An 18,149-nucleotide genomic window follows, 5' to 3' on the forward strand; every position below is an offset into this window, starting at 1 on the left:
TCAATTGAATTGATAATGGGCTCAGTCTACCAATTGTCCAAAAGTCTTAGTCTCATTTCATGAAGTTACCTGTTGACTGAATAGGTCCATTCTAATAATGGCAAAAGGATAGTCTTAGAAGGAACAGCCAGTACAAAAACATCTTTTAACAAAACTGTGCCAATTTTTTTTTTTTTTTTTTTAGGGAGGAAGGGAAGGAAAGAAGGATGGAAGGAAGGAAGGGAGGAAGAAAGGGAAACATCTTTAAACATTTTCTTGTTTTATTATATTTTGTTTGTTTGTTTGTTTTTTACATGGGCTGGGGCCGGGAATCGAACCGGGGTCCTCCGGCATGGCAGGCAAGCACTCTTGCCCGCTGAGCCACCGCGGCCCGCCCCAAAACTGTGCCAATTTTAATAGTTAAGGGAGCAATTACCCCTTTCATTGATCTTGCTCCCAAACTTCTCATCTCTTGTGGAGTTCCTTTAACGCAATGAGTGCTTCCTGGGATGAGGGAGATTTGGAAAACCATATCCAACAGAGCCAGACAGCGCTGTTGATTTCTGGAGTCCAGAACACAGTTAAGTGGTAAAAACAGCATTGCCTGCCTGAATGGGCCCACTTCCATGACCACCAGCTCCCTCTGCTGGAGTGGGTCCCTGTCACCAACAGAGAATGGGCAGGCGTGGACCTTCAGGCTGACCCTGAAGGGAAAGACTGTCATGGGCTGTAATTTAGCCCTAGAAGGTATTATTACTCCACAGATTTACCAGACATTGTACAATGCAGTGTCCCTTTTCCCTTAGTGTCCAGTATGAACTTTCTTGATCATTTGGGTGTTCACACTTATGCAGGGGCCTGGCTTCACCTACTAAGAGAAGACCTGATGTTGATAAGATTTTAGTTTGAGCCAGGCAGGTGTGCTTTGTGGAGTAATGGGCAACATGTGACTCTGGGTTTGTCTTTCACGAGTTTCTATTAAATACAGGACATCTATGATCTCTTAAATTGTTTTAGCATTAGTCACCATTGCCACTATGGAGGGGTGATATTTATCAGGAGCACCCCATGAAAATAACTGGTTGGACTCAGGGCTCAATTCAGCAACCTCAAGACTTGCTCATTCAATGTGCTGCACGCCATCTATGGACTGATAAGGAGAGTCTAACATCCCCAACTGGCAGAGAAGATCTTTGGCCTCAGCCAAAATTTTCTATTGGCCATCTGCTTAAGCTTAATGTGGGATGGGCAGCTTCCAAGCCACAAAAGTCCATATAACAAGGTATATGTGGACAGGTTGCAAAGCCTCCTCTGTAGGTCATGCCCACCTTCTGCTATACTTGTGGGAGATCCTTTAATAGATACACCATTTTTCTATTACATTCTATGGCATCCAACTGTTTAACTTCATCCCCTAATAGATGGAGCTTCCTTCCGAGGAGATACATTTTATATCGACAGGCAGCTCCTTAACTTCTGGTTCCTAGACTAGGTCCTTAAGGAGAGACTGGGTCTAAGGGCAAGAGAGGAGATGTGCCTCTTTCTCAGAATGAAGCTAGTCCCTTCTTCTCAGTCCTCTCCTTTTGCCTTGTCTGTCCTTATTCCTTTGCAGATGGTTACAGCAAAGCAGAGGGCAATCTATTCTCATCACTGTCAGAGTAGCATTATGCTAAATCCTCCTCTAGAGACACCTGGCTTATCTCCCCAGTTTCTTCCTTCTTTGTGTCTCCCCTAACAGTTTAAGCATCTACCCCCACTCCTGGAGGTATCATCATGAGAAGCTGTTATGGGCAATGGCCAAACAAGAGTCTCCTGACTTGTAACACCCCTTCGGTGGGGGCAGAAACATCCTTCAGTGTCCTAGCAGAATAAGGGATATAAATAAACTCCCTTGCCTTTAGTTACTTTAAGTAATGCCTTAGCTGGCTTGATCCAGATGATAATGAAAGACATAATTTAGGAATCCTGAAACGAAAAACAAAAGAAACAAAATTTCAAAACCTGAAGGTATAATTATAATAAATGAACTAAGCAATTTCCTAAAATGCTAGAAAAGAAGAAGTATTAAACATGTGGAAAAGTGAAAGGGAAACAACATGAGAAAAATAGAACCTGGAGAAAGAAAAGCAGAAATGAGGAATAAAATCATAAAGTAAATATTTTTCTAAAGATTATATTTATTTCCTAAAGAACGTTCTCCATTGTTAAATCAACAGCTAAATTATAAGTTTTATGAGTATGTGCTTATTCCTTTGACATGCAAAAAAACTAAATACTAAAGGGACTTGGTAAAGGGCTATGGTGTATCAGCTTGGTAAAATACAACGCAACCATGACATTCTGTTTTTACTTTGTAGATGAGAGATGTCAATATTGTTTTAATGGAGAGAGATTAAAAAATTTATTTTAGCAGCATTAGTGGGTTGAGTCATGAAGATATAGAAAAACATCAGGGGTAGAGATGTTCACCCCAGCCTGCCCACCATTATCTCTGGTGAAAGTTTGATTACGGGTGACTTAAAATCTCCTTAGAATTATCTGTATTTAATGAAATTTTTACAAAAAACCATATTTCATTTCTTAAAGCAAAATCAAGGGGAATGCTAGTAAGTGCTGGTTTTGGTAAAGGGGTGTAGTCTTCCTATATAACTGTGACCTAGTAGTAAATCCTCTCCTTTTGATGCCTCTACATGGACAAGCTTTGGGGAGAAGGGAACTTCTGTCCACCCCACCCCAGCCTTCTCCTTAAGCTGCTTTTAGCATCTTCCTCAGTTGATTCAGAAATATCTCTGGAAGGAGAACTTGTGCCTTATTTTCTCAGGAAAATCCTCAGCGTAGAGAACAATGCTTGGCACATGGTATGCATTTGCATTTTACTGTGAAGGGAAATGGGGTAAAGGTTGAGCACATTCTTTCCTAGCTGGCTTTACATCCTTCTGCAGGCAGGTCCCAGGCTCCACAAAGCACACTCTGTCTGGAGTTTTCCGAATGCATGCTGGAGGAAGGCTTTAACTTAAAGTAGTCTCCCTTTATATTTGCCTCCTTCTCCCTTTCCAGGTCACTAGGCTAGCTGATCCCCAGGGCTTCTCTGCCTTGGGTTTATGTGAGTCGCATGGAGAACACATGTTGGCACTCACCAGAAATCCTGGGGTGGACTGGATTGTGTTAGCTCCACTGGGAGGAATGCTGATGCCCTGACAGGCCTGGGAGAATTTCCTAAGACCTTGAGATTTCGCTTCATGTCTATGTCACTTTTCACTTTCATATACTTATAACAATAGGACAAATAGCTCACAGGCAATAATCAAAGTGGACAGCGAAGAAACAAATACTGGGTGCTGTACCTGAGAACTGCTGGAACCAACATTTCTGTGAAGCACAGAGACACCATGCCTCCCCAGACATCCAGGTGAAACAGTTCTATGTTCAAATTCTGTGGTTTGGAAGCCATGCTTTTCTCAAATTTCTAGGTTTAGACGTTTTTCTTGCTTTCAGGTTAGCTCAACATGGCAATGGACAGTCATTTAAACTGAGGGGCTTTGAAAGTTGTATCTTGATAAGAATATGGAGAAAATGAAAAAGGCAAAATTTTGGGATACAATCTCACCCTTAAAACTTAGTTTAATTTAATATAATAAAAATACATGTCTTACAAGAAGTGGATTCCAGATATGGTCAACGATGAAATAAATTCACAAAAAGTAGATTTTCTGTTTTAATATGGGTTTTGGGGATTTTCGATACAATAGGCTCAAATGATGGAAAGACTGAATAAGATAATTTAGGAATTAGATGCCATCACTGTTCTGCTAACATCACACCCTGAGAGCACGTGTCCCTTCCTGTCTGGGATATGATGGCATCATTTTCCTCAAAAGTAAACTGACGACAATGTCTCCTTCTGTCCTGGTTGGTAACTTTTCTCTGAGGAAAAGGGTGGTATATCAATTAATAAAGCATGCCATGTTATGTGATGAAACCCACACTCTTGATAAAGATTAAAGGCAAAAGTACTAGAAATATTGCATGGAAGGTTAAGTTGTATAGACATGATTGAGAACATTTTCAACAATAGAAAAACCTCATCAGGGTTCACTGCATAGGAGATCTACATTTTATTTCAGGGAAATGAGCACTGGGAAATGCAAAGAAAGACACATCTTCAGTCTTTCATTTAACCCCTAAATTAGAATCCTAGAGTCTGAATCTTGCATACCTTTGAGAATTTGTTTCTCAACCTTGCAGTATTTTGCTGCCAGCAACAATTTTCTTTCAACTTGACAGAGGACATGGTGAGTACAAGGAAATGAAAAGGAAGTAAAAAAGAATGGAAGGCAAACTTTTCTTTTACATGGGCAGGCACCAGGAATTGAACCCAGGTCTCCGGCACAGCAGGCGAGAACTCTGCCACTGAACCACCACTGTCTGCCCCAGCAAACATTTTTATTTACTTTCTGGAATACATGGAACAAGAAGTGCTCAACTATGAGCAAATATTGGAAATCTAAAATTTTACATGTGTTCTAGAGCCATATACTATTAAAATTCATTAAACAATTTCTCTGCTTCAGTGATCACAGAGAAGTGAGCAATACAGACATTATTCTAGATTCTAATTCTTAGAGTTTTTATTATTAATAGAGAGGTGAGCAAAAGAGACATTATTACTGCCTTAAGGGAGCTTAAAATGTAGTACAAAAGAATGATATCAAACAAGAAACCACGAATAAGTATCTGCACTGACAAATTGAAATATTCGGTATTAAGGAAAATCATTGAAGGGACCTGTCTTAGATTGGATGATCACAGATGAGCTTCCTGAAGTTTCAGTAGTTATGATTAGTCTTAAGGCATAAGAAAGAACCAGCCAACAGCCAGAAGAAGGGAAATGAAAACTGTTCCTCAAAGTTGATTAAGAATAGGGCTCTCTGAGAATTTGAGTCATCAGAAGATCTAAAAGAGGACAATTATGGCCAATACCCTTGATGAAGGGTGAGAGTGCTGGGTGCTGAGGTTGGAGGCATTGACCAGGGTCAGAACTATTCCTTGTTGATATTTGGTTTTGTATCTAAGTAAAAAGAGAAGTCACTGCCCAGTTTTAAGAAAGGAATTGATGTATACCAGTTGATGCTTTTTGAAATATACCTTTTGGGGGGGGGTATGAATGCATGTAAATATCAGTTAACTTTGGAATGAAAGAATCAATATAGTAAAGTTGTTAGTTTTCTTCAATTTGATACACAGGTTTTAGACAGTGCCCATCAAAATTCCAACAAGAGGATTTGGAAGATGTTATGGAGTGAAAAATGAACTAGAATAACAAAGTGTACTTTGAAAAAGAGGAATAAAGTGAGAGGAAATCATCTCTTTGATTTCCACACGTTCTATGTAGCTAATCAAGACTGTTGGGTATTGGTTCCAGGATAGACACATTAATCAATGGGACAGAATGGAGAACCCAGAAATACATCCAGGCAAATATGCCAAATGATTTTTGACAAATGAGCAGAAACAACTCAATGGACTAATGATAACCTATTCAAAAAATGGTGCTGGAACAATTGAGGAAATAATGAACTTAGACCTATAACTCGTTTAATGTAAAAGTTATCTAAAAATGAATCATGAGCTTAAGTGTAATTTTTATTAACTAGAAAAAAAATATTAGGAGTAAATCTTCAGGATCTAATGTTGGGCAGAGTTTGTAGATTTGACCCCAAAATTCTCATCTGTAAGGAGTAGAGTTGGACTTCAACAAAATTAAAAGATTTACTCTGCAAAAGACCCATCACAAAATGTAGAAAAGAAACAAACAGACATTTTACTGCAGAGGTTACACAGATGGCATATTAGCAAATGTTAGTCATCAAGGAAATGAACATTAAAATCACACTGAGATATCTTACATACCTTATCTTATATACCTACCAGAATGGCCAAAAATAAAAACAATAGTGACAAAAAAAACACAACACAATAGTGAGAACACCAATTGCTACAGAGTATATAGCAAAACTGGATTAATTTCATATTTCTAGTGGCAATGTGAAATGATGTAGCCATTCTGGAAATCAGTTTGGCAGTTTCTTTAAAAAAAAAAAAAAAAAGACTGTATATAACTATCAAAAGACCTAGCACTTGCACTCTTGGGTATTTATCCCAGAGTGAGAAAATCTTGTGTTTAAAAAAGTATAGTAGAGGTTACCCAGGGGCAAGAGGAGAGATGAGACGGAATGGGGAATGGGTTCAGAGTTTCTTTTTATGGTGATGGGAAAGTCCTGGTAATGGATGGTAGTGACTGGAGCACAATATTGGTAATCAAATTAATCCCACCGAATTTCATGTTTGGGAGCAGTTGAGATAGGAAAGTTGATGTTGTACGTTCACACAATTATAAAAGAAATATTAAAGAGACAATAATAACTAAACATAACACAAGATATTGGAGTGGATCTAATAATGGAAGAGAAAATACCTAAAATGACATCACATGTGAAAATTGGAATATATGAATGAAGGCTTTATATCAATATTAAATTTCTTGTTGTTCATAGGAAAAGTACATGAAGTATTAAAGGTTAAGGAAAATTGTGTATTCAATCTACTCTTAAGTGCTCAGAATATTAATAGAGAGATAGAGGGATGGATAGATAGATTGGTGGATAAGTAAAATGCTATGGCAAATGTGATAAAATATTAAAAGTTTGTGAATCGTGTACCCGGATGGGAGGTATGTTGGAATTCTCTGTATGGTTTCTGTATTATTTTTGCTTACTGTCTGAAATTATTTCAAAATTAAAATTGGACATAAAAATCTTGTGTTTACACAAAAATCTCTATGCACAGGGTCACAGAATTTTTATGATAGCTACAAAGTACATGTTAGCATACTATGAAGAAATTATCAAATGAAGACATAGAATTTGAAGGTGCATGAAAAATGTATTCTACAGTGCAAATTCCTTTAAAAATTAGACAGGAAGTAATCTAAATATTTTAGTTAAGATTTTACTTTTGACAAAGTGACCTATCTTTCTAACACAATGGGGCAAGGTAGGATGAGGAAGGCAAATTCCTGTGCATATATATATTTTGGGGGGTGGTGCAAAGGTGATTTAGTTCATGTTGGAAGGGATCTATTTTCTTAATAATTATTAGGTAAGAGTATCAGGTGAAAGGAGGAGGAGTACTGTTTAGAAGAATATGGAGAGGACTGGATATAGATATTGGAGTTTCTAAGGAAATGATTTTACTAAGAAATCATGAACTTAATGATTTATAGACAATGTTTATTGCTCATTTGCTATGTAGATAATTTTGAATTTATGGAGCTATGTTTGTGCTACTTTTTGGTATTACCTCCAGCGGTGCATAGCTGTGTGGTGAAATTATGCAAATATAAGGCAAAGACTGGGGTTCATCCACTGATGGAATTTTTCCAGAAAAGGAGAGAGCAGTCAGGGAGTTTTAGGTATTAAAGAGAGTAATATCTAAAGAAGATGAAGTAGAAGACCAGTGTACCAGTTTGAATCTATTGTGTACCCCAGAAAAGCCTGAGGACTTTAATCCTCATTCAATATTGCTGGGTGAGCTTTTTGATTGTGTCCATGGAGATGTGACCCACCCATTGTGGGTGGTTAACTTTTGAATAGATTATTTCCATGGAGATGTGTCTCCACCCATTCAAGGTGGGGTTGCTTACTGGAGCCCTTTAAGAGGGAACCATTTTGGAAAAAGCTATAGAGCCCATGCAGCCACAGACCTTTGGAGATGAAGGAGAAAACACCCCTCAGGGGAGCTTCATGAAACAAGAAGCCGGGAGAGAAAGCTAGCAGACTTCACCATGGGCCCTTCCAGCTCAGAGAGAAACCCTGAACTTCACTGACCTTTCTTGAGTGAAGGTAACCTCATGTTGGTGCCTTAACTTGGACATTTTCATAGCCTTGCCTTTATTTGGACATTTTCGTAGCGTTAGAACAGTAAACTTGCTACTTAATAAATTCCCCTTTTTAAAAGCCATTCTATTTCTGGTATATCACATTCCTGCAGCTTTCAAACTACAACAAGCAGTGTGGTTTTGTTTGTTGGGTATTTGTAGGAGGGTGTTTGTTCACTTCAGAGAGAAGAGTTGGGTGATTGGACTCTGAGACTGGATAAATTGAAATAACACTTACTTGCAGGTATTTGTACAAATAATCTGGTAATATAGGAGGGTGTGGTCAGTCCATTTACCAAGGAATCTTCACTGTGGCAGTGAAGAGTACAGAAAGCATAAATCATAGGCAGAGAGACAGGCACTGGTAAAGGCAGCTATTGACCCCTTAGTAGTAAGGAAATGTTTCCAAAGTGAATTGTGTGAGAGGTCTCACAGGAGATGGGTCCTTCGTTTATCTGTAAAGTTGTGATCTATGATTTTCTGTCATGATTCATCTGAGAAGTAAAGAAGATAATAGTCACAATCTAACATGTATGTGCATTGTACTAGGACTTATACAAAGCATGTATATACTAATCATCTTATAAATTCTCTGAGGTTGACACTGTTACCCTCTACTCCTTTTTTCTGAAGACTATATAGAGAGACAGAGAGGATAAGCAAATTGTCTAAAGAGGTTCATCTAAGAAGTGACAGACCTTGAACTCGGGCAATGCAGCTGCAAATACTGTGTTTAACACTATGCCAGGAAGAGCCTCCTCTCTTTTCCTTTATTGCCCAGTCAAGAAGACCCTGGGGAGAGAAAAAGCTCCAGGCATGACTTGGGTGATCTAGCTATCCTCCCTCTTGGGGGGTGAACATTTCAGATCCTATCTTTTCACTAATGGAAATGATGTCCTTGATACTTCTCATCTTAAAGAAGTAAGCATTTCAATTACAAAAATGATTCACTCTTGGGGATGCAAGGATAGTTCAGTAGTAGAATTCTTGCCTGCCATGCAGGAGACCTGGGTTCAATTCCAGCCCATGCACCTCTCCCCTTAAAAAAACAAGCAAACAGACAAACAAAAAACCACTCAAACAAAAATTCAACAAATGATGCTACAACAATGGGATACTCACACGGAAAAAGAGTGAAATGTGACCCTGCCATACAGCACACATACACACGCAAAAAAATGACTCACTCTCTTTGTGTCCAGAATATATACTTATATACATGCCTGTACACATTGGTTTATATTTCTATTTATACACACAATACATATATGCTTTATAAAGTGTCTATGAAATGTAATTATCAAAGACCGTCCTGACATTTTATACCACAAGAAAAACACAGAGCTGGTTTCTTGTCATAGTAAAAACACCATACCTTATCTCACAGTTATTTTCCTTCCACACTGCCCAGCTCTGACGGCAGCAGTCGTGTCCTGACAGTGCCTTCATATTGTACAATGTACCCTATGTTATGATAGATGAAACGGATCCTTTTGTGGAGAATAGAATTATCTTTGGAATAATTTGCTCTTCTTTATTTTATTATTTTTCTCTTTCAACAAAAACCTTGGCATCTGTGTATACAAAACCAGAGCTGGCCTCCCTTCCTCCCTTTCCTACCTCCCAGAACCTGCAAAGCCCATGGTTTTGCAGCTTCCTCTCTATGTTGTTTGTGGGAATTTACAGGCCCAAGGTCCAGAGGTTGGGAGCTCTGCATCCCCCACCTCTCAATCCCCCACATCCCTCCGTAACCTCCCCTGAGAACTTTCTCAAAGTTACTGTGCAAACTCTTTAAGTAGAAGTATTTGAGAAGGCTTTCCCAGAATAAATCTCATTCCCAAATATTTCACCACCAAGACCACTTTGCCTGAAATGCCACGTCCCAGGAAAGAATGAGCACCTCCCTCCTCCTTCCGTGGGGAGATTTCTGGTGGAGGAAGGTGTCCATGTGTAAACGAACCCAGCTGTGGAGATAGATACATGTAGCCATTCAACATATGGATTACTTACCAGCAAAGACCAGGTTTATAATATTGCATTTTATATTCCCTAGGTAGCTTCTGAGCTCAGATGGAAGGTTGACAAGGCGGTTTACTGTGGGTTCCAGAACAGGCTCTGACCCTGTTCTTGTATCTCCAGTGGATGGTTTCCTGTGAAATAAAGACATGTTCCACTCCTTAAGATGCCATGCCTTGCCTTTGTCCCCATACTGAATGGCTGGTTTTAATCACTTTATTCAAAAGTAGAAATACTAAAAGCTAGAAGTTCAAGTTGGATTTTATGATACAGCCACAGGCTCTTCTCCAGTAAAGGACTTTTCCTCACCTACCCCAGCCCTAGGCTGAGAGATGAAAACTGAAGGGTATCTGAGAACAGTGGGGCAAATCCAGCCTCTCATTTATCCTAACCCAGAATACACAGCCACAGTATTAAGAATCACTGACATACAGAGAGACATTTTGTTTTCCTTGGAAGTGGCCAAGTCAAAGGAATGCTAAGCGATACTTAAAATTCACAGCTAAAATTCAGGAAAGGAGAGAGAATTCCAAAGCCTAGCAGAATATCGTTTTGACTCTTGACTTCTGGATTATAGGCTCAATAAACTCCTACTGCAACACTGCTATATGTCAAGGTCTTTATAATTAATCTTCGAGTTAAATATTTCCTTCTCACTCTCCCAGCTGCTTCCCACTGGGAATCCTCAGTCTAAATTCACACATTATAGCACTAATTTGGTTTTACCTTGTGAATATTACACAGACGAAGGTGGAATAACACGAATGAAGTCCCAAAATGGCACCTCCGAAGAAAGAATGTGGCAAAATGAATAGGGCAGGGGCTTTAGTTTGTAAGCTGCCAGAATGTAATATAATAGATATGAAATGGCTTTTAAAAAGGGAATTTAAGTTGCAAGTTTACAGTTCTAAGGCCATGAAAATGTTCAAATTCAGGCACCCAAAAGAGGTTACCTTTGCTTAAGAAAGGCCCATGCTGCCTGGAATCCCTCTATTAGCTGTGGCTGGTGTCTGCTGTGGTCTTTGGCTTCTGGACATCTCCGTCAGCTGGAAAGCACATGGTGATGTCTGCTAGCTTTGTCTTCTCACTTCAAAAGGCTTCCCCTGGGATGTCCTCCTTCTCAGCTCCAAAGATCTTTGCTGTGTGAGCTCTATCGGCACTGTGGGCTCTATAGCTTTTTTCAAAATTGTTCCCTCTTACAGGGCTCCAGTAAGCAACACCACTTTGAATGGGGAGAGACACATCTTCGTGCAAACCATCTAATCAAAAGTTATCACCTCTAACTGGGTGGGTCACATCTCCATGGAATAATAAAAAAGATCCCACCCAGCAATTCTGAATGAGTATTAAAGAACTTGGCTTTTCTGGGGTACAAGACCATTTCAAACCAGCACAGCAAGACTCAGTGGCAAATTCTTAGTCTGAAACTTGCTCACAGGGTTTTTTAAACATCAAAACAGACCACAAAAGAGCTGAAAGGGAGCACAAGTACTCTTTTGATCTCTTTAATTTGTTCCCACAGGAACCTCTCAGTAGCCTTGAGTCAGCCTCCCTTTTCTTCTTCTTAATATACATACAGATGGTGACAGACGCAGAGAAAGCTTAAGCCACGCTCCAGCCACAGTGACAGGTGGAGACCAATTCCCAGGCAGTCCAGCTCCTAAGGCACTGATTATATCTTGCAAGGTGTGGACACACGGACTCCAAGGTGCTGGGAGAGCAGATTCCAGGATGGAAAGCCGTACAGGAACGTTGTTTCTCTGTGTAAAACAAGCTTTGCAATTCCAATTAATTTAATTTTTCAATTCCTGGGGATAGTGTTCACTGATCATAATAGGAGCCGATGTGAGAAATTCACAAGAATGAAAAACCCTTACGCAGTCCCCCACAGCGAGCAGCCGGCAGGGATTCCGCGGGGCAGGTTCCGGGGGGCAGGCTGTGCAGGGGGCTTCAGGCATCCCCGGAGCTCAAGCACACCTCCCCCTCGGCTGGGCCTGCGCGACCCCTGCAGCTCTCCGTGGCCGGGGCCGGGAACACCAGCTCCGGCCCGCGCCAGCCGGCGGCCACGCTCCTTGCGCCCCAGTAAATCCACCCACAAGCTGTGCACATGCGTGCCTGGGCAGGGCGGAGCGCTGGTGCGGAGGAGGAGGCGGGGAGGACCCCGGCAGGCGAGCTCCCGGGGAGTCACGTCAGACTGCAGAGGAGCCCATTGTGACGCAGCCGCAGCCTCACCCGGGGATTGGCCGGGAGGCCGGGGGTGGGGATAAGAGCCGCGTCCCAGGCCCGACGCGCGCAGCGGAGCGACGCCCCCGCCCCTGCGCAGCTGGCGGGTCCCCGGTGCCCGAGGCCTTTTCTGCCGCCCGTGCTCGCGCCACCTCCCGCCGCGGCTCGCGGGCATCGAGGACTCTGCGCTCTCTCGTCCTGGTCCGGCCGGAGGGCGGACACGGGGCGCACTTGCATCCCCGCGCGACTCGGGGTCCGGTTCCCTGGCGCCGCCCCCGCCGTGAGGACGCGGCTGGGTGCCCGGGAGCAGCCGGGAGGTGCCCTCGGTGAGTACGAAGCTGGGTCTGAGCCCGGCGGGAGGCGGGGTCGCGCAGGGCCCCTCCCGGAAGGGTTTCGGACATGGCGAGCCCGGGCTCTCGCTCCCTACCTGATTCCGGTGGGGTTCACTCGTTCTCGTGCAGCTCCCGGCAGACCTCATTTATCCGGAGTTCGCGTTCCTTCAGGGGTTTGCCTGCTCGAAATCCTGGCATGCTGTGCAGGATTTTCCGTGCATTTAGGGCTGTTCCTGGAGACAGTCCTGATAGAGATTCAGAGAAAGTGGGGGGCACCTACAGTGCAGAAGTGAACCTGCGAACCACTGGAACCTTCCATTCGGAGAAGTTGGGGACAGGCCCGTCCTGGCTGAGCAATATGGGAGCGGAGGGGAAAGGGCGAGTGATGTCCCTACATGTACACGCTTATTCCTTTTTAGTGGTTTCTCCTGCAGTGCTAACATGGCTGAGAAAGTGTTGAAAAAGTGCAAGTATGGGTTTTATGACAACTCCCAATATTATTTTAATTTTAAATCTTATTTTAAATGTTAAATCCAAACTTTAGTATTCAAGACTTTAAAAGAAGCGAGCTCTTCTATAAGCTTTTTGAAGTGTACTTCTTAATTTATCTTGATTTTAAACGAGAATATTGCCACCTTGGACAATTTCTCATGACTCAGTGGTGATATTAAATTATTTTTAAGCTCAGCTTACTGAAATGCCTTTCGTTTCTCTGTGCCTTTTACTGTATAAAAAATATACGAGGTTGGTCCTAGAGTTGTGGGTTATTGTTAAGCTGTTTAGCATTGTCTCCCCCCACAGCCTCGCTTGGCTGACTGTAAAATACATATACACACAGATAGATGGATAAAAGTGACACTTGCTCTGCAGGGCAATGTCCTAAATACTACTGAACTGTAGGCTTTAAAGTGGCTAATTTTATGTTACCTGAATTTCAATATATATTTATATGCCACCTTCAAATTAGGATAAATTGTTACTGTCTAAAATTCATGTACTAAAGGAATCAGTTTTGAGGAACTTCCCTATGATAGTGGTTTTTATACCTACTGATGTGTTCTGCTTAAAACTATCTAAGATGAAATTTCCTGAGGAATTAAGTTCTTAGTATATTTAAGAGCCAAGTCAGTGACTGCTTTTGTAAAGCATATGTAGTCACTGAATTTAAAATTTTCATGTTAAATATTCAAAAATATGAGAGCACTTAGTTTAATTTTGCATGTCTCCATTGGGTGAAATTAGGACATCCAGAATCTCAATTTTTATATGCCGCATTCCCATAATCATATTTTCATCTGGTAATGAATCTTCCTCAAATTCTTTCCTTTTTTTCGCTTTACTTTCAAATTTGAACATGTATTCGTCTTGTTAAATTTTACAATGATCAAATATACTTTCCAAGTAACTTTCTCTTGTAGTAAGCAAGAGACAGACCTTCTAATAACCATCCATCTTTATATATTACCAGGATTTCTGTTGAGCTTTATTAATTACCTTGTCTTGGTTCTGTTTACCGGACAAAAGCAGTGGATTTTTTTGCCTGTGCACTCAAAGGACCAATTCCTGAGACACGAGGGTTTCAAAGAGAGAAACAGCTTGTTACTAGACACAAAGGAAGAGAGCAGATGGCCTGTTGGCCTGGAAATCTGTCTCCCTGAACTGCAGTAATTTTGATTGTTTTATACATTAAAAAATGGGCAGGTTTTAGGATAATCAGTACAATGGCAACAGATGATATCATTAGAGGTAGTCTAATTACTGAGCATGTGCAGATTGGTTGCATTTTTGTCCCAGAACTATGTAAGTAAATGGCAGCTTTAATATGATAATGGGCTTAATTCCTAGTGTCATAATAAGGTGTAGGTGACTTCTAGGTTAAAATCTAAGCTACTGTGCATGTCAGGTGTGCCCATTTTGATTAGAGCCAGTCTTACTTATCAAGTTAGCTTTGGACTCTAGGTGAGTTAGTTCCGGGCTGACCCATCACGCTTCGGTAATAAACGAGGGGCTGTCTTTAGTAGTCATAAGACTCTAAAGTTGAAAAACTGGATAACTGGGTACAAGTGAAGGTTAGTCACAAGGTTTTTACAACTACAAGGTGCTGGTTTGAAAGGACTTATGCACCCTAGAAAAGCCATATCCTAACCCTAATCCAATCTTGTGGGAGCAACCACTACTTTGAATCCCTATTCAGCACTATAGGCTGGAAATTTGATTAGATTATCTCCACGGAGATGTGGCTACCTATTCCAGTTGGATCTTGATTAGTTTACTGGAATCCTTTAAAAGAGGAAGCATTTGGAGAAAGCTTCAGAATGACGAGAGCCAGAGCCCATGCAGCCAAAGAGCTTTGAAGATGAAGAAGGAAAATATCCTGGGGGGAGCTCCATGAAACAAGAAGCCTGGAGAGAAAGCTAACAGATGTCACCATGTGCCTTTCCAGTTGAGAGAGAAACCCTGTAGTTCATCAGCCTTTCTTGAGTAAAGGTAACCTCTTCTTGGTGCCTTAATTTGGACATTTTTATAGACTTGCTTTAACTGGGACATTTTCATGGCCTTAGAACAGTAAACTTGCAATTTAATGAAGTCCCCCTTTTCAAAAGCCATTCTGTTTCTGATATATTGCATTCCAGCAGCTAGCAAACTAGAACACATGGGCACAATGTAAAGGTTATATGCAATTATCAAAGATCAGGGTCATTAGATTATAATGGATAAAATGGGTACAGATAAGGGTTAGTAACTAGGTTTTATAATCACAAGGGCACAAGATAAAGGCTATATCACTATTAGAGATCAAAGCAGCTGGGTTACAATTCAGAGATTTCATGGTATTTTAATACACTTAAAAAGTAAAAATAAATTTCTATATAATGATTTAGTAATCATAGTAATTTGTTAATTCCTAACTTCTCGCTTACAACTTCTTCCTGTTGCTTGACCATTGCCCATCTTGAGGGATATCTCGGACAGTGACCACCCTGGGCTGCTTCTGGCTGACAAAGGGACATCAATCCTAAGGATTGAGGAAATGGAACTACTTAGATTTCAGTTGTACGTATTTTTTAACTTTAGTGTTTTCTTTTTGGATTATTAAGACTTTTCCTGGATTTTGGTTACAGCAGGGCTGGGATAAGAGAGACATAATTTAAAGATGAGTATATTGTAATTATTAATAGTAATATCTTAGTCCTGCTTAAAATCAGAGTCCTATTCCTGTAGGAAGCCAGCTAAATAAATTAAATGTCTTGAGGTGGAAGTGGTGTCTGTGGCATCAATGTGATCAGTTAATTCTTTGAATTTCCATATGTTTGAACACTTTAGTTACATGGTCAGATTTATAAGGTATATGGGTACAACTTTCAGTGTTTATTATAGCACATGTCCTACCCTGCGAAGCTGTCAAGACAGCAAAAGCCATTTGATTTTGCAGTTCTGCTTTATGCGTTAGGGTCACTTCAGTATTTAAAAGACATCAACTGTTGAGGCTGCCATTTAAGGCTTGTTGTGTAAAATTGTTCAGTGCCTCTGTCTTAAGTATATCTTTTATGCTTAATGAAGGCAGAAATATAGCAGCTGGGTAATCATACCAATGTAATACCGATCGGGCCCATCGAGCTTTTAATAATGATAGATTTGCTCCCAGTGGTGAAGTTTTGTGACTACTTCCTTGATTCCGTGGCCATCCTAAAGTGCATCTGTCTGTCCATCCTGGGGGTAACCAGGTCATAGTACCCCTGGTTCCATGCAGAGCTACCCAGCAAACATTAGGTCTGTTAAACCATTCTGTCCCGAACCAGTCACTTTCCAGTAATTTTATGGTTTGGATACATTTCTCTGGAGGGAGCCATCTCATTTACCTTGTATTGAAAGAATTGTGTCATTCTGAGTGGTTCATTTTTCCCAATGGAGAGGGCTCTCTGGCTTAATCTACCATACCCAGGCGTTAGCCATGCCATGCCATCCCACAGTTCCAAATGCCTCTTTTTTTCTTAAATACTCAGCCTTGTCATCTAAATGTTTAGCATGTTGAAATAGCCCCCTCTTCTGTTATGTTCTATGAAAAAGAAATTCAATGTCCTGGGGTAATTAACTTTTTTTTTTTAATCTGCGTGAGTTACGTTTGTGGTATCTAGAATCCCTCTTGGTTCTTGCATCTTTTTAATTAATTTTTAAATTTAATTATTTCTTATTCTTTCTTTCCAGTCACCTCTCTGGAGGGGTGATATCCACCAGGGCAACCTGGAAACATTAGACATAGTAATTGACCACATGCCCAGCAATCAAATTGATGTGTAAAAGCTGCATAGGAATGTGCATTATAAAAAAACATAAGCGTTTGATATATCAGCTCCTTGGGCTATATAATACCAGAGATACAAAACAAGGCACAAGTGCATGCCTGTCAGAGCTTAATAATTTAGGAAATAACCAATCTGTTTGACCATGTATATGTAATAGTATTCAGATAAAATAAGTGTTCTAATATTTAAAATAAGTGCTTTCCTGAAGATGTATTTTAAATCTCCCAAGGATTTGCATTGATATCTGCTTGCCAGAGGTCTTTTGTTTTCCTCTCCTTCTTTGGAGCTCTTATTTTCTCAGTGTTTCTCCTGTGAAGGGGTCTAGGAGAGAGAAATTGGCTAAAGGGTGCTATTTTCACCCTACTGTGTGCACCTGTGATTTCGTTTCCATCAGTTTGACAGAACAGTGAGTTGTTGATAGTTTCATAGATGCCTCCCATTTAGATTCCAGCTGGCTTGTTGGATGTTGATTTTTTCTTTTTTTTTTTTTAAAAGAACTCTGTCCCTAGACTTACAGTGATGTAAGGGGATATATTAGCTAGGGTTCTCTAAAGAAACAGAATCAGCAGGAGATATCTATAAATATAAAATTTATACAGGTGCCTCACGTAACCATGGGGATGCAGAGTCCAAGGTCTGTGGGGCAGGCTGCAAACTGGCAGCTCTCTTGAAGATCCTCAATGAACTGTCAGGAGAGGCTGATTGACTGAAGCAGGAAGAGTGACTGTCTCTTCTGAGTCCTTAAAAGCCCTCCAGTGATTAGATTAAGTGTCATTCATTGCAGAAGACACTCCCCTTAGCTGATTGCAGATGTAATCAGCTGTGGATGCAGCCAGTGTGGTCATCATTTAAGTCCATGAAATGTCCTCATAGCAACAGACAGTCCAGCACTTGCCCAACCAGAGAACTGGCACCAAGACCTGGCCAAGTTGACACATGAACCTGACCATGACAGGGGCCATCTTTAGGAAAAGAGAGCTGACCCAAGGCATGGTGGTGAATTGCCTTTAGTGTGGCTCCCAGTGGCTGAACACATTCTTAGTTTTTAATTCTTGGGCTTGTTCAGTCCAGGTATACATGGCACCTTGTTTTAGGAATGGCCTCCCATGTGTCATTTCAAATGGGCTGAAGAGGAGCCTGCTTGTGGGCACCACCCTTACCTGCATCAGAGCCACTGGGAGTGCCTTGTCCCCTAAGAGATTAGTTTCTTGGCAAAGTTTTGCTGTCATCTTCTTCATGGTATAATCCATCTTCTTCATTTTACCAGTAGATTGTGGTCTCCAGGACGCATGTAATTTCCAATGTAGGTTCAGTGCTTTTGACATTACCTATGAAAACATTTATGTAAAAGCCACCCTA

At 40.8% G+C, this 18,149-nt stretch overlaps 1 protein-coding gene and 1 long non-coding RNA gene across 2 annotated transcripts in view; one reads left to right on the plus strand and one right to left on the minus strand.

The window, feature by feature from the left end:
* Nucleotides 1–382: 382 nt before the first annotated feature.
* On the minus strand, nt 383–12,082 carry LOC143669281 (uncharacterized). The gene is made up of 3 exons (XR_013168815.1): nt 10,885–12,082; nt 9,926–10,065; nt 383–1,944 (listed from the first exon to the last, which is right to left on the minus strand). It is a non-coding gene; the product is annotated as an uncharacterized LOC143669281 (long non-coding RNA).
* Nucleotides 12,083–12,221: 139 nt separating this feature from the next.
* LOC143668893 (uncharacterized) overlaps nt 12,222–18,149 on the plus strand; it is a 45,411-nt gene continuing 39,483 nt past the window's right edge. The window contains exon 1 of the mRNA XM_077143503.1: nt 12,222–12,480. The gene's annotated coding sequence lies outside the window, so the exon portion shown is untranslated. The remainder of the gene's footprint in view (nt 12,481–18,149) is intronic.

The sequence above is a fragment of the Tamandua tetradactyla genome, chromosome 25 (genome assembly GCF_023851605.1).
Source record: "Tamandua tetradactyla isolate mTamTet1 chromosome 25, mTamTet1.pri, whole genome shotgun sequence".
Classification (NCBI taxonomy): Eukaryota; Metazoa; Chordata; class Mammalia; order Pilosa; family Myrmecophagidae; genus Tamandua; species Tamandua tetradactyla.